We start from the raw sequence: 17,200 nt of genomic DNA, 5'->3' as shown, positions 1-17,200 counted from the left end.
AGATCTGTTTCTAACTCCATCGTTTTGTAGTTCTATCGACTGTTTTGGATTTCAAATCCAACTCCTGTAAGTGAAAGATCAAGGATTCAAAAGAGAAAAGACAGACTGTGGCTCTAACTTTGGCAAAGTAAAAGTACAGGGCTCTGCCACGAGTGAAGAACGAACCCAAATCTGATACGATCAGCTCCGACCAGCGCAGCACCTCCAGGCACTCTCAGGCGCAGTATCGTGTTGACCCAGGCAAATCACATCGCTACACTTCATCTCAGACCCTTTCTACTGCGTTTGACCCCATCAACAAAATGAAAATACCCCTGTATTTACTCAGTCAGGAAATTCTGTTGAGAGGCAAAGAAGAGTTAAAGATTTGCAATGAATTTAACCTGCCAGGAGAGGGAGTTTAACACCAAGCTTCCAGAAACGGGCTGCATACTTACAACAGTGTCTAGAAACCCAGGTTTCAACTCAGCCCTGCAGTGAGGAAATTCAGCACCAGACAGGTTAAGTGACTTACCTGTAGATAGCTGCACTCTGGGATGTCTGGCCTTCCTTCTAAGATGTTATATGTTCATGAACTTTGTAACAGAAGGAAAGGGGAAAGATGTTCTGAGAGCAATGGAAAGTCTAGTTTGAGAGAAAGATGTTTCTGAAGCTGATCTGCAAGTCAAGCGTGAGAGAAAAATTCAAAGGCTGTGTTCTAATATCATATTGCTGGGTCGGGGAGGTTCATTCACAGCTTAATCCTGTCCCATGAAGTCATGGTTATATAAGTGTCTATTGCTGTGTCACTTGCTGTCTCCCACCCCCAACACAGGACAGTGCAACCTGACCTCATGCTTTGGCTACTGAAAACACTTACACAACACTGGCAGCTTTCCAAATTGCCTTGTATTTCCCCTAAAGAAAGGCAAGTTATTTGATTATTTTTATTCTTTCAGTTTCATTCACATTGCAGAAAAGACTGGAAAAGGACAAATAAAATTTAAGGGTATTTGCATATTTTCTTCAATTCCTAAGTAAAACAAAGAACGTCAAATATTTCAACTTCACAGAAGACTATCCAAAAAAAGCATACAGGCCTGCTTGGGGCCAATTTAAAAACATCTCATTTCCTAGATGAATCGGGCTGAAGGTCCTTGGCTGGGAAATGCAGAGTCAGACTTGGTTTCCCACGTGCGGGCTATTTATAGACCCAAGCCCCTTACTCCACTGCTACACGCAGCACATTCTCACACTTAAGGGCTTCAAGGGACACTGGAAATGACTCTCAAACAGTACAAGGAGACACACCAGCAGTCTCTTCTGACTACTCTTCTGGCCCTATCTCTTCCTTCTCTGGACTACTCCAGCTACTGGGCGTCTTCTATTACTGAATGATGAATCACATGCACTCCCTGTCTTATTTGCATATCACGCTGTGACTAAGATCCTCATGGTCAGAGATGAGATTTGATTTGCCTTTGCATCCAAAGACCTAAAAAAGTATTTGATACACAATAAAAATTCAAAAGAGTTCTGAACTGACTCAACATCAAAACAAGAACCCATAAAATGATGCAAAATGCTGCATTTTCAAACAAAAGCATCAAATAACTGTATCCACCCTCTGAACACTTGATGAAGATGGGGGTGGCATTAGAGGGTTTCCCAACCCTGTAGCCTCTTTTAAAAAGTAGACCAGTGGAGCTGTGGGCAAACTGTTCAATTACTACCTCCAATGAGAGGTATTTAAGAGCTGGTTCAAATTAGATAATTTATTTGTTGACACTATCATACTTTCTAGAACAGCAATGTCCAGCAGAAACATAATGTGGGACAAATGTATAATTTTGAATTTCCTAGTATCAATGTTTAAAAAATTAAAAAGAAACAGGTGAAATTAATTTTAATATAATTTAGCCCAATATATCTAAAATATTTCAAAATTATCAATATTTTACATTTTTTTCATACTAGATCTTTGAAATCCATTGTGTATTTTACACTTATAGCACATCTCAATTTGGACTCACCACATTTCAAGTGCTTAATAGACTCATGTGGCTCATGGCTACTATACTGGACAGCACAGGCCTAGAATATACATTTAAGGCAGAATATGAGTAACTCTCCTCTTGGCATCAATAACAAATGTACCAAGCAGATACCCCAAATCCCCTGGATATGCAACATGCATCTTTGGGTACTCCATTACAACACATATGTAAGGAAGAAGGCAGAGAAATGTGAAACTCTTAAATATAAAGCTGTGAATAATTTAATTGTTCTTAGGATAGAAAAGGAAAAAATAGCACTTACAGTAAGAGGAACTTTACAATATCTATTTGACAGGTGATACATAATGTATAAAGAAGCCTGGCTGGTAGCACAAGGCACTGCCCAGTAGAACTGACAGCTCAGCGCTAAGAGTTTGAAAACACCCACACAAAACTCAAAGCAAAATACTGTAGAGATTGAGTTACAGATGAAAAATTTAATAAGTGTGTCTGTCTCAAGACACAAGAAAGGAACCCGAGAGTCAGTGGCCGCCAGAATTAAGGCCAACATAGCAGGAGGCAGCATTTCAAGTACAAGAGGGAGAATGAGAGCACTACTCTACTGAAGCAGCCTCCTCGTGCTTAGCTCTTTCTATCCTTCTGATTGCAGGAAACCAATGCAGAACCAAGGAATGCGTGGAAAAAGTAAGTTTGGGGACTGGAGGGGAAAACTGTAGGAGAAAATGAGAGGTTAAGGATGTGACTGCAATGTCAGTAACTTATTTCTTACTAATCTGATATTTTCCCCCTAAACTCTAGTAAATTGCCTTTGACTCAGAAATAATCTACTAGCTATAATTTAAAATATAGGACCCAGGACGAAAAAGTAAACCTGTTTCATTGGCCCAAATTCTAACACCTGGGAAACTTGTTAGCCTTCTGAATAAAGATACAGAATACCCCTTGTGCACATTTACCCAGAGCAGTCAAGTGACGTGACAACACCGTGTGACTGATCGGAATGCCTGCCCTAACAACAAACAGTCCTGTGACTCAGGAAGTAAAACCACCAGGATAGAGAGAGCAGTGTCCACTCTGAGGTAGAGTATCTGGTAAGAGCACGAGCAGTCAGTCGATAAGTGACGACAGTGACAGAAAGCCACCGAAAGGGATCATTTGCTCCAGACTCCCAGAAGCTTGCCCCCTGAACACAGGCAAAACGTGTGTGATGTCACCAAACACGAAGACATTTAGCGCACAGGCCATGGAAGAGCCAATGCTTTAAATCAGTGCGACAAGTGAGATAAACTAGGGAGAAGATAAAGCAGGGGCCAGAGCCATTTTGTTTCAGCAGCAACTAAGAGGCTGGTTTAAAGGATGACAGATATTGACACTAAAAAAAGAAAAAAATAAAGAAAAACAAGAAAAACAAAGAAAAAAAATAAAATAAATAAAATAAAAAATAAAGGATGACAGAATAAAAATGTAAATATACGGGTAAGTCTACTCTGGTGCCTATTATGATAGAGAGGGAAATTCCAAAGTGCCCTCTCTGTTTCTTTGTCCCTCCATCTCTAGCAGAGCATTCCAAAACTCAGGAATAATGAAAAGCTTAGCCAGGTGAAAAGGTCGTACAACCCTACCAGAAATAAATGTACACAAGAAGTGAAAGGAAACAAGTTTCCGAAGTGAAAAGAGAAAGAGAATCCATCTTCTATAGAGTTGCCTCTGCCCTTCGGGACTATGCCTAAAAGGGTGGAGCAATGTCTCAAACTTGAGCAGGAGGCCAAAACAACTGGAAATAGTGGTGTTTTTAATAGAATATCATCAAATACTGAGATACAGTACAAACTTTAAAATTTCTAAATATACAGTAGCAGGAACCTAAGACTTAAACTAAAAACCCCTACACAAAGTGAAAAATGAAATTAAGAAAACCTCTCTTCATTATGTAATTTTTCATATAAACTTTAAAAAGCAGCATCTTGGGCCCGGCGAGGTGGCTCATGCCTGTACTCCTAGCACTCTCGGAGGCTAAGGGAAGAGGATCGTTTGAGCCCAGGAGTTGGAAGTTTCAGTGAGCTACAGTGATGCCACTGCACCCTAGCCAGGGCAAAAGCGCAAGACTCCTGTCTCAGGAAAAAAAAAAAAAAGGCAGCATCTTAGTCCAGCTTGAAGGTGACCACCCCACCAAAAACCACCTGGCTGAAGAAACAGACCCTTTTAAGGAGTGAAAGTTGCCTGATGCCTCTCACAGCTCATTCAAGTTATTTTTGTACTGCTTTTGATAAACTTATAGTTAATCCACCAGCTGAAGACAGGGCTGGTAATAATTTATACAGTGTAAAATTTACACATTTTTATTATAAAGCATGACACATAATAAGATGGAAGAGAAAGGAAGACACGGGAGACGCAGGTAAAATTATTAATAAAATGTAAAAAAACACCAACTTAACCATGGCACCACAAGTCCACACTTCCATGTGGTTCCACATCTCTCCATCAAGTTTATTATCTTGTTTTCACATAATTAACTTGTACCAACTCTAAAGTGTCAGAATAAGAGCATTCATAGCCATCTTCAAAAACATGGTACTCACCATCTCCACTTGAAACAAGGGATGGTCCTTGTTAATTAGCAATCAGTGTGCCTTTCATAGGGCAGAGTTACATAAAAGTTTATTGAATATTAAAGTCATGCAGCCTGTCCTTTTTTTCATTCCATTGTTAAGACTATTCATAAACACCAATATTTCTTCAATGATCTCCAGCCCTTGTGTAAGCCCATGAGGCAATCTGTCACCTCTGTATGGATGCCACTGCTGTCAGCCCTTTGGGTTCCTAAGAGAAGCACTCACTGAAGTATCCTAGGCAAAGAAATGTTACCTAGATTCCAGCAGCCACAACTCTGGGTCTTCTTTAGCCTTCTGTCACCTTATTGTACTAGGACCATGAAGATCTATTTTCACTGATAATTCTCTACATATGTATTTATGTATATTTCATACATAATATTTAGGCCAAACAGCTTCAAAATTAACACAAAGATTAAAAAACAAACTGCCTATCTCTAAGCAAGGGTAAGGTACAAAAGATGAAAGATCAGTAAATAATGCAGTCACTGTTTATTTAGAAAGGATCAATGTGAAAAGCCCATTTAGACACTAAAGGGCTGACATAAGCCAGTAAAGTTCCGAATATTAATTGGCTCCTTAATCCAAAAGATGCTAACAAGGGAATTTTACTTCCAATTTCTAATGGATAGAGCCCTTACAGAGCAATTTATAAAACCAGCCTACCAACCTTAAGTGTTGGTTTGAGAGTATCATACAATAAGACACTGACAGTAAATAGAAAGCTTACAATACCTTTCCATCAAAGTCAGAAGTAGACATAATCCTTTGAAAATTTATTTTGTGCTTGAAAATTATATGTTTTTAAAACTTAAAGTGTGTATGACATAGTACAGAGTACAAGTTGAATCCAGAGTTTCAAAGTCTACAGAAGTTTAAAAAAGGAGGGAGAGAGGGATAAAAACCAACCCAGGCAGAGAGCTGGGGCATTAGACAATGTTTTTTTTAAAGACAGAAGTCTGTGCTATGATGCAACTGCCTGCAATTATGAATGTCTTTGCACAGCCCAGTTTGAGTGAAGATTTATGTTCCTACTACTTAGACATAAGAAAATAAGCAGCCTCTCCGAGTTCCTCTATCTGCAAAATAATTTTTTTTTAAGAAGAGAACATGGAAAACTGAATTAATTTGAACTATTCTACTCATTTACACAAAATTCTGTAAAATTTCTGTGACTTTGTAACTTCTGTCCCACTAGCTTAGACATGGATCTCAAAAAGGGCTAAAATTACTAGGCCTGGTTAGTATCTCCCAGAAGAACTTACTTAATAGGTCGGCAGCAGTTAATTATACTAATGTGTAAAAAGAAGCAATGTGCTTAATATAGCATCATAAAATTTTAGAATCAGAAGAGACCTTAGCAATCTAGTTCAACTTCCTCATTTTACTACTGAGGAAACTGATTCTAAAAGGTGAAATCACTTGTCAAGGTCACAGTTACTTAATGGTCTAGGACTTAAACCCCAATCTCCAGATTAAAGACTCCTAATCCTAAAGTAAGCTGATGAATAAAAGTTTCTGATCTGTTATATACAGCAGTAAGATGAAAGAGTCAATCTTAAGACAAGTTAAAATTGACTCCCTTTCCACTCTTCACAAAGGGGAAAAAAAGTAGGCATATTGTTGCCTGCCCTAAACAGTCAGACATGGCCCATACTAAAAGCAAAAGCATACCAACTGTTCTGAACAAAAAAAGGACACAAAGACAACTCACAGAAGAATCAAGAACTTCCTTATTGGAAAGTTTTCGCTTTATAAAAGCTTTCTTGTTTTTACTTTGCAAATGAGCAAATTTAATAGTTGCTATAGGCCTTTAGAACCATTTGGAAAAACTAACTACATTTCTATTTTTACGATACTGCAAGACACCTGGCTATTTCAAGAGAAGAAATCAGTCTACTAAATTTACTCACAAATCCATAAGATACTTTCTGTACAACCACCCTAGATGCTGTAAGTGGAAACTAGTTTATTTGGATTTTAAAACCCAACTTCTGTGATGGGTTATTTTGCACCTGTTTAGGTAATCTTCTATACAGACACACAGCAGGTTGTATCAGACCTCAGAAAGAAAAACCCACCTTTAATTAAACAGTGAGAAATAAAACTGAAACACACAAAAGGACCTGAAATTTGGCAAGGCACAAGCTCTGACATGAGGAGCACAAGCTGCTTTTCCATGCTGAATATTTAACTCCTCATAAATTACAAATTCTTCACTGACAACTGTTCATTAAAAATGTGCCCTTCAATAACGGCAAGACACTCCTCCTCAAATTAACTTTCTAAAACATGGCAGGAAGAAAGGTTTTAATTTCCCATACCAATAAAAGTGTTTTCCCCCATTCTGATTTAAATGAAAGCATAAAATTTAGGGGTTGAAATCTAACTTGCTTTAGCAATTGGCGATCAGGAAGATACCGGGATTACAGGAAAAGAGAAAAGAAGAGGTGTAACATTTACTAAATTTTACATACATTAATCCAGTTTATCTTCACAACCACTATATGAAGCAGCCATTATCCCTAATTTATAGATGAGAAAACTGAACTTCAAAAGGTTAAGCAGTTTGGCCAGGCACAGTGGCTCACACCTATAATCTTAGCATTTTGAGAGGCTGAGGCAGGAGGATCACCTGAGGCCAGGAGTTCAAGATCAGCCTGGACAACATAGCAAGACTCCAGTCTCCAAAAAATGAAAAAAATTAGCCAGGCATGGTGGCATGCACCCAGCTGTTCCAGAAGCTGAGGTGGGAAGATCGCTTGAGCCCAAGAGTTCGAGGTTGCAGTGAGCTATGATCATGCCACTGCACTCTAGCATGGGCAACAGAGCAAGAAGACCACATCTCTTAAAAAAGAAGAAAAGAAAGAAACAAAGGTTAAACAGTTTGTACAAAATCTTCCAAAAGTAAGAGAGCCAAGATTTGCTGTCAAGCAAACGACTGAATTCCAAGTTAACCTGTCTTCCATCAATAGCTACGGGTTCCTCAAGAGCAGGATGCATGCCTGTTTTACTCATATGTGTGCCCCCAATGTCTGGGCTAGTCTCCCTGTACTAGGTGCTCAACAAATATCTGAATGTATTAATTAAAAGATAAGGGCATTCTTTTGTATATTCTTTTCATCCCAAATGATAACATACTATTGTTCTATACTTTGCTTTTATACTTAATTTTTTTTTTTTTTTTTTTTTTTTTTTGAGACAGAGTCTTGCTCTGTTGCCCAGGCTAGAGTGAGTGCCGTGGCATCAGCCTAGCTCACAGCAACCTCAAACTCCTGGGCTTAAGTGATCCTACTGCCTTAGCCTCCCGAGTAGCTGAGACTACAAGCATGCGCCACCATGCCCGGCTAATTTTTCTATATATACTTTTAGTTGGCCAAGATAATTTATTTCTATTTTTAGTAGAGACGAAGTCTTGCTCTTGCTCAGGCTGGTCTCGAACTCCTGACCTCCAGCGATCCACCCGCCTCGGCCTCCCAGAGTGCTAGGATTACAGGCGTGAGCCACCGCGCCCGGCCTATACTTAATATTTTGAAGGCAAAAAAAAAGATAATTGGTGTATTTCTCCAAGAAGCTATACATATGGACAAAAAGCACACAAAAAGATGTTCAACATTGCTACCCATCAGGTAAATGCAATTCAAAATCACAATGAGATCCCACACTGCACACTAACTAGGATAACTATAACCAAAAAGAGAATAAGAAGTGTTGATGAGATTTGGACAAATGGGAACCTCATTCACTGCTGGCAGTACACACACTTTGGAAAGCAGTGTTGCAGTGCCTCAAAAGGTACAGTTCCTGTATGACCCAGCAATTCTCCCAGGTACAGATCCAAGAAAAACAAAAGCAAATGTCCAGATGGTTACACACAAATGTTCATAGCAGCAGCATTCATAAAAGACAAAAAACGGAAACAATCCAAATGTTTATCAACTGATTATCAAACAAAATGTGGTATGTATATCTAGACAGCAGAGTATTATTCAGTCATAAAAAGGAATGAAGTACTTATGCATGCCACGACACGGATGAGCACATCATGCTAAGTGAAAGAAGCCAGTCATAGTGTATGATTCCCTTTATATGAAATGCCCAGGATAGACACATCTGTACAGACAATAGATTAGTGGGTCCCTAGGGCTGGGAGAATTGGGGGGAAATAAGGAGTAACTGCTAATGGATACGGGATTTCTTTTTGGGATGATGAAAATAAAACATTGTGGTGATGGTTGCACAACTCTCTGTATAAACTAAAAACCTACTAAGTTGTATGCTTTAAAGTGCGTAAACTGTATGGTATGAGAATCACAGCTCAATAAAGATTTTTTTTTTAATATAATTGATATACCTAGTAGTTTTCTTGCTTACTACTCACAGCCAGATATTTTTAACCACACATGTGAAAAAAAGATTGCAGAAAACTCAGTTATTATAAAATGCTAAAGACCAGTAAGATGAATTCTTCATCAGGACAGGGAATCCTGTCCTTAATATAAACCCAAACGTCTTTTCTCAAGTTTTATTTGCTATTATCTGCCCTCAAACTACAAAAAGTAGACTATTATCTCAACATGCTATTATTATATCCATATCTTCACTCCCTCTGGCCTAGAATGTCTACCTAACCTATCCCTTCCTAGAAACCCTATATCTCCATCACAGCCAAACACAGCCAGGTGTGGTGCTTGCACCTTAGTCCCAGCTACTCAGGAGGCTGAGGCGGGGGATCACTTGAGCCCCAGGAATTCAAGGCTGCAGCAAGCTACGATCACAACACTGCACTCCAGCCTGTGTGACAGAATGAGACCTTGTCTCCAAAAAAAAAAAAAAAAAAAGCCAAACCTAAGTGCTAATTCCTGCTCCAGAAGCCTTCCCTGATTCCCTTCCATACACACATCCAAGCCAAATGAACTGATCATCTTCCACGGTCCCATCACAACTGTTTTCACCTATACTTTACCTACAGCAGTTGTCTCACCTTGTGAGACAGAGAGCTCCTTGTACACAGTCTTCACAGCACATAACAAATACTTGATAAATTGGGATTTATGGGGTTTTCTCCCATCCCACAGGACACTTTCTATTGGCCATACACATATGAAAAACTTTACTACAAAATTAACAATGCACAAAATAAACACAGGTGACTCAAAGGCAAGCAGTGATACAGGACTGGGCTTTCCCCATCATCATCTCCTTCCCTGACCTCTGGTATTTGAAAGCGCCGAGGACTCCCTCTGTACTACTCTCAACACCTTCCAAGGTCACCTAGAGATCTCCAGTTCATCAAGCCCAAATCCCATCCATCACTCCACCTCCCTTCATCAATATAATAACCCCAGGAGTGGGCATGGCAGGTTTTACCCCCATTTTCCAGAACAAGAAACAGAGTGAGAGACGTTAAAACAACTTGCTCAAGACTCTTATTAGAGATGGGGCTACAGCAAATCCAGGACCCCAAACATCTTAATAGTTCTTCTGTGTTGAGCCTAAGAATACTGAGTTATAGAAATGCCCCCTGTATTTCTGGAGACAAGATTTGATTTCAGAAGTCAAATAAGGCTTTGCCTTAAAGAAAAGATAAATGTGTTAGTTCAAAAGCTGCCTCGTCTCAGGAGGGCGTCTTGCTGGTCAGTAGAAGCTGCACTTCAAAGAGACAGCTGTAAACTGGGCCTTTGGTTCTCACCTGTTTTGAAAGACAAGGCAGGCCTTTTCCTTAGAACCAAAAGGTTGCCGGAGCTGACAGGTAGACCCCCGGAGATGAGAGCTGATGTTATAGATATGCTAATGCCCAAGCCGGGCCCAGATGGAACCATGCAGTTAAAGTAAGTAACACAAAGCACAGCCCATGTTGACTTCTGGGATCATCTGTCTCCAAGAACACAATGACCGGAGCCAAGATGTCTCTGTTTTTTGCTAAAGTAATAGCCTTAGCATAAAACTTAGAAGTTTGCCCCAAGACAATTTTATAACTCATTAGTTAGAGTTAGTTAAAGGATCTGTAGTAGCCTTTTAGGAGACTTTGACCCTAAAGCAAACTGCCTGTTAGTATGAAAATCCCGTTGCCCTTGGCAACCAGAGCCTGTATCTACCCTATATAATACCTGTGTGGAGTTTCAGTCGGGGATATATTTTATGCGGGTACAAATATATCCATCCGGATACCCTCCTTATATCTATTTTCATAAACCTTTACTTTATAAACTATATCTTTGGCTCTGTGTATTAATATTGCCATTACTTTATTTTTTATTTCTGTTTCTTACTATATTTTTCATCCTTTGCGATGACCCCTGCCTGAGAGACCTGATCGGAAGAAAAAACCTCTTTGCAGGGAGCGTAGCTAACTCCCTGCAAACTGGCGTGGTCAACTTAGAGACCTGATCGGAACTAAGAGAAGAAAAGACCTCTTTGCGGGGAGCGTAGCTAACTCCCCGCACTTCTGATTCCCCATGCTGGTTTGCTGAGGATATTGCCAATAAAATATTACATTTTTAGTTACTTAAAAATACAAATAGGCATGAAGACATAAACATTTTTTAAAAGAATAAAGAAAAACAGATACTCAAATATTAACAGGATTTTCTCTGGGCAGTAGGATTATGGATAATTTACTTTTGTCTATGTTTTTGTAAATGTGCATGTTTCATCATTTATGCAATGAGCCCATACATCTTAAGAAGAGAACCTTATGTTATCAAAATACAAAGACTGCCATAAAACTGGTATATTAAGGAAAAAACAAACCAGAGAACCTCAAAAAAAAACTTCACTGGAAAAGATTTTCTAAAATATTACTAGATTCTCAATGTGATAATCTAAGCTACATATTCTTTACAACAGAAATTAGTAATACAGTTTCATGTGATAAAGAAACACTTTTTTCTAGTCACCCATGTGTAAAACAAACTTAGGGATAAAAGTTTTCTTTCATTTAAACTATAAAAAATTATCCTGCTTATAAAGTTTATTTATTTTATAGTCTGGGAAGGAAAAGTCTAAATAGGTTCCTTCCTGCTTTAAGGTATCAGAACGTAGTAAGAAGCCACTGTATGGGGTAAATCAGTTAAAGAGAGGAGGCAGGAGTTCAAACGCCTTGATTAAAAGATTTTTAGAAAAACATTCCTAACATCTTTTGTCTTTTCTGAAAAGAAGGGGGAAATATGCCAAATATTTCAGTGTACTACTTGTGCAAAAGAAGGGATCTGTAGAATTGGGGGGAAAAAAATCATTAAATTGCTTTCCCTTTATATACCAAACACAAATCTTGGATGATCTGCACATCCTGAACATCTGGCTCTTCGGGCCTTTAACTTCAGAAAAGATATTATAAATCAAGGACTCAGCAATTTTAAGTCTAAAAAAGGGGCAGAGTTAAATTGGGATCTAGCCAAGCTATACTTAGACGTAAACAAGCAACAGAGAAAACAAATATCAAACTACTTAATTCAAGTCAGAAGTATTTTAGATCTTACGCTTATAGACAACATTGGGGCAGCAAAATGTCTGCCTGTAGTGGCACTAGGATTCTAGGATTCCCGCGGAGAGGTAGATGACAATACACTTCCCCAGGGAAAGAGATACCAGAGAGGGTTTCCAGTAGATTCTGTAACCTGACCACTTCCTCTTTTCAAAGATTTTGGAAAGCATACTTTTAAGATTTTGTTGCTGGACCACAATAAATAAACAATTAAAAAACAGCCCCACCCACTGAGTTAGGGCCAGTGGAATCTGTCTTTCTGGAAGTGCCAGATGGAGATTTAAAAAAAAAACAAAAAAAAAACTCTTTACTAATTGTGGCCAAGATTCCTTGGTACTTGGTGCCAGGGCCAGGATATTAACCCAGATGTCCTAGCCAAATTCAAGGTTGGTTAATTACAGTCTGCCAACCTACCAACAAGAAAAAAAAAAGGCCTCCCTCTGTTCCCCTGATTGAAATCTGAAGAGGTCATTCTTCCTTGAAATTCTTGTGTAGTACCATCGGTCAATATGCTTTCCCTTACAAGGGCATTGTAACTCAAATGCTGATTTAAAGAATATGGAGTTCTACCTATATGGGAAACATACACTGCATATATTAAAAATATATAAGACACTGTTATAGTTTAAAGCCTCTCTAAGCAGCTATCTAAAAAATTCATATCCAGGGTAATACTAACACTGCTTTTCAATTAATACAGAAAAGACTATGCAAAGGTTTATATTAAACACAGATTTTGAACCATAAAACTTTTAAGACTAAAAAGGAGAGCTTTGCTACCAGAAGCACAATTCTGGGAAAAAGCTACAAATGCAAATATCGGTTACAAAGCCCCCAGAGTTAAGCAAAAATCCTGAATAGATGCATACAAACAGGAAAGGATACAACTCCATAGCAAGTCTGAACATCAAGTACTGGGCTGGCCTTTCTGCCAGCCACTTACTTGAGGTTCCACTGCCAATGTATTCTATGCATTGCTTAAAATAACATAAACCGAGTTCAGTTTCTAGCTCTGTATTCACTAGCTGTGTGGCCTTTTCACAAGTTAGTGTAATTCCTTGAGCCTCAGTTGCCCTATTTTATCTTCATCAAAATCATTAACAACATAGCATAAAATTATTCTGCATCCTTTAGTATTTCTGAATACTTTAACAATTACATATAATAAGTACCATAGCCTATACGCCATAAGTTAATTAACAGCAAGTGCATGCTTCCCACCTTAGGAACTTTGCACTTGCTGTTCCTTCCTTCTAGTATGCTTTTCCCTCTGGGATCTACGTTCCCTCACTTCCATCAGATCTCAACTCAAAAGTCATGGTCTCAGTTAGGTCTCCTTTTGCTGCCCTATATAAAATTTCCATTACCCTAACCCTTATCCCCAAAACTTCATTTTTCCCCTTCCCTGATTTTTTTCATGTCTCTTTATCACTTTTAAACATACAATAAACTGTGTTTATTATCTGTCTCCTCTACTTGAAGGGGAGTTCCAAGAGAGCAGGGCTTTCTGTTTTATTCACTGCTTTATACCAGCATCTAGAATGGCACCTGGCACACAGTAGGTGCTCAACAAATATTCATTGCCTGAATACCTAATGAGACCTAATTACAGCCCTCAGATTGGTATGCCATAGCTCCACAAGCTGCCTTTGGGGAGACTATCACACTTCAAAAATAATGTAAAGGAGAACTGCAAGTTTGCCATGACTAATAAACAACATTGTCTATTCTCCCTATCAGAGACAAACACACTTGACCTCCCACCTCATATGCACAAGGAAGGGAAGAAAGAAGTTGATTATTTGTAGAGTGGAAAGTTTTATGAGGTGAAAACTCTCACTTTAGTTAACACTATATATAGGCAATGTTTTCTTTTAATGCTAACAAATATTAAACCATCTCCCTGTGACTTCACTACACTACCTTCTGTTTTTTCTTTGGCTTGGACTTCTATAAAACCAGTCTTGAAATTTATGAACCTCATTTTCATTAACTAAATATATACATCTACTAAGCACATGGAACTCTGCAGAACTCTGCGGAGGGTCTCATCACATAAAAGACAAGGTCCTTATTATTGATATACTTATTCTAGGGAGACCAGAAATCTACCCTGTAAATAATAATGAACAACACCAGGTGGCCCATAAGTGACAAATTCAAAGGTGCCTACCTTTGTATGGGGTATAAGAGGATCAAGTCATCTCGTATGGATCATCCAATGGGTTTTGAATCCCAACAGACAGCCACTCAAAAAGCAAGAGTCTGGTGGGGGCGGAGGCTCACACCTGTAACCTTAGCACTCTGGGAGGCAGAGATGGGAGGATTGCTTGAGGCCAGGAGTTTGAGAACAACCTGAGCAAGAGCAATACCCCATCTCTATATATAAAAAAAAATAATAATAGAAAAAATAGTCCCTGCTACTTGGGAGGCTGAGGCAGGAGATCACTTGAGCCCAGGAGTCTGAGGTTGCAGTGAGCTATGATGACACCACTGCACTCTAGACAGGTGACAGAGCAAGACTCTGTCAAAAAAAAAAAAAAAAGGCAAGAGTCAAACATTACTGAGTCAGTTCACACATTATGGGTCATATGGGATGTGACGACGCAATGGTAGACACTGGGTACAATTTTTTTTTTTAAAAGATAAATAAGGACATCAAAATTTAAACTCCTAAAAGAACAGAAACCAGACTGACTTCTGTTGTGCTCAAGCACAAGTTGGAGCTCAAGCAATAACTCAAAAAGCAGGGATGGGCAAACTCGTGATTTTCAAACAGAATGCCTATGCAGGGTCCCACCCAGTTTCTGTTTTACCAGTTTGAACTAGGCCTAGTGGGAAGCCTGAGATGTACTTAACTGCTTTCTCTGAACCTCAAACACCTGGCACCAGCCCTTGGCCAAGCAATCACCCAGTTCCTTTGCTTTAATAGAGACCAGCCTTGCTCTTTGCCAGAGATGCCCTACACTAATGTAATAACTAAGCACCTCAAGTCAGAATATCTGAGTTCAAGCTCTGGCACCACCACTTATCAGCTGTGTGACCCTGGGCAAGTAACTTGACCTTTCTATGTCCCCTGGCCAAGTGGAGATAATGGAGATAATGATAGCACGCACCCTCACTGGGTTAGGTTGATTAAATGAGATAAAACACGTAAAAAAAGACTTGCCCAGAGCCTGGCCGCAGGATGCCCTCAATAAATGTTAATTGTTATTATTTACAGAGAAAAAATGGTCCTAGGGCTAAGGAGCAACATACCTGAGGATTTTTGCAAAAGGCTATCATTAAACCTAAGAGTCAAACAGATTGCTCTCCTGACTCACAGATATTATCGGCAATAGTAGTAATAATAAAATAGCAAAAACAACGAGAATCATGACCATAATGACAGCAGCGGCCACGACACTAACACTTAGCTCTCCCGGCCAGACGCCGTCCTAACCTAAAAGAGGAAGGGGAAGGCAAGGCTGCTGAATCACACACAAAATTACAGAATCTTCTCCACCTTCCTTTTTAAAAACAGTAATTGGCGCCCAAGTTTTGCTAAAAAACAGGTATCTAGCCCGATTACAGACTGAATGTGTAATTTCTTCATACCGAAGAGGTGGGGCTGTGAAGGGAGGAGGGGGTGGTGCTCGGTTCCTGCCAGATGGAAAAGCCACATGAAGTGGAGAAACAGGCGGATTCAGGATTTACCCCCAATTAAAATCAGATTTTTAAAGCCCAGAACCTCCAAATTCGGGGAATCCGAAGGCTCTGCTTTTAAAATAACCTCTGAACAAGTGTCATCTGTCTTCCGGGCCAATCCCCCGCCGCGGTAGAAGGTTCGGGTTACCGGGCAGCGGTGTTATTTCAGAAATCCCGGGGAGATCTGGCCACCTCTAGGCTCCCACCTTCCCCGAGAATCGCAGCCCCACTTAGGAGGAAGACAAAAGCCGGGGCCGGGCGGCCGGGGCTCGCCGGGGAGGCCGCGGCCAGGGTGCCCTCCATGCGTGCTCGCGGGGCCGGCGCCCAGGGCCTGAGGAATGCTCAGGTGACGGGCGCGGCGCCCGGGGCAACAGGTCTGGCCGGGCCTCGGCCTCCCCCGGGTTCGGCCGACCCCAGCCGACCCAGGGCCGAGGCGAGAGGACAGGGGCGCCGGGGAGGGAGCGGCGCCTGGGGCGGCGCAGGGCAAGGAGTCCAAGCTCCATCTTGAGGCGGGCGGAGGAGGGAAGGCCCGGCTCCGCGCTGACAGGGCCGCCCACTTTTCCGGCTCCCGGGGAGCACCCCAGGGACCCCTGACCTCCGAGGCCGACCACCCGGGGCTCTCAGGGTCCCCTCTAGGGCGGCCCCGGGGCGCGAGGCTCAGCCTCCCTCACGGACGCCCAGCCCCGGCCCTGGGCGGGCGGCGCCGAGTGGGCCCGGGGGAGCAGGAGGCGGGAAGGGGAGGAGGGTGCCGGGAAGGGGAAAGGGCCTGCGCCGCGCCCCGCTCACCGCCTCGGACGCCGCCGGTCGCCGCCACCTGCCTCACTGCAGCAGCAGCCGCCGCGGCCGCCGCCTCCCGGCTCGTCGGCTCGGGGCGGGGGAGAGCGTGACGCGCCGCCGCCGCCGCGGGGCCGGGCGGGCGCGCGCCGCCGGGAGAAGGCGCCGCGCGGCTCCTCCCAGCGCTCAGCCGCCGCGCGCCCGCCCGCCCGCTCGGCCCCCGGGTCCCTAGTCCCCCGACCCCCCGCCGAGCCCCCGCCGCCGCCCCTTTGTCTGCACCCACCGCGGCCCCGGGTGGCGACCCCAGCCCCGGGCGCACCCGCAGCTCCACCCTGGACCCTCAGGAGCCCCAGGATGGGGAGCAAGGTGCGAGGGAGAGCCCAGAGGCCTGCTCGACGGGGCTCCTCATCCTTTCGGTTAGTTCCCCGTTTTCGGCAAAGTATTCCCAGAATTTGCACGTCACACCTAGTAGCTCCATTCAGTCTTGACCACAGCCTGCTATTTGGGGCTGATTCATTTGTTTGCCCTCCCCTTCCCGCCTGGCCAGGGTGAGAAATCCTTTGAAACAGGCTGGAAGGAGCTGCCCACAGCAGGTTAAGTTTGGGGAGGATCATCTTCGCCCTTTTCTCCCTCCAGGGAAA

At 41.8% G+C, this 17,200-nt stretch overlaps 1 protein-coding gene across 4 annotated transcripts in view; it reads right to left on the bottom strand.

Annotated features, from left to right (window-relative positions):
- The window catches only part of CLIP1 (CAP-Gly domain containing linker protein 1), a 103,165-nt gene extending 86,456 nt beyond the window's left edge, over window positions 1-16,709 (bottom strand). For all 4 annotated transcript variants that reach the window (XM_069497576.1, XM_069497578.1, XM_069497575.1 and 1 more), the window contains exon 1: window positions 16,572-16,709. The gene's annotated coding sequence lies outside the window, so the exon portion shown is untranslated. The remainder of the gene's footprint in view (window positions 1-16,571) is intronic.
- Between the last annotated feature and the right edge of the window lie 491 nt (window positions 16,710-17,200).

This window comes from Eulemur rufifrons, chromosome 21 (genome assembly GCF_041146395.1).
Source record: "Eulemur rufifrons isolate Redbay chromosome 21, OSU_ERuf_1, whole genome shotgun sequence".
NCBI lineage: Eukaryota > Metazoa > Chordata > Mammalia > Primates > Lemuridae > Eulemur > Eulemur rufifrons.
Note: the sequence above shows the minus strand (reverse complement) of the source record. Positions and strands in the feature narration are given on the sequence as shown.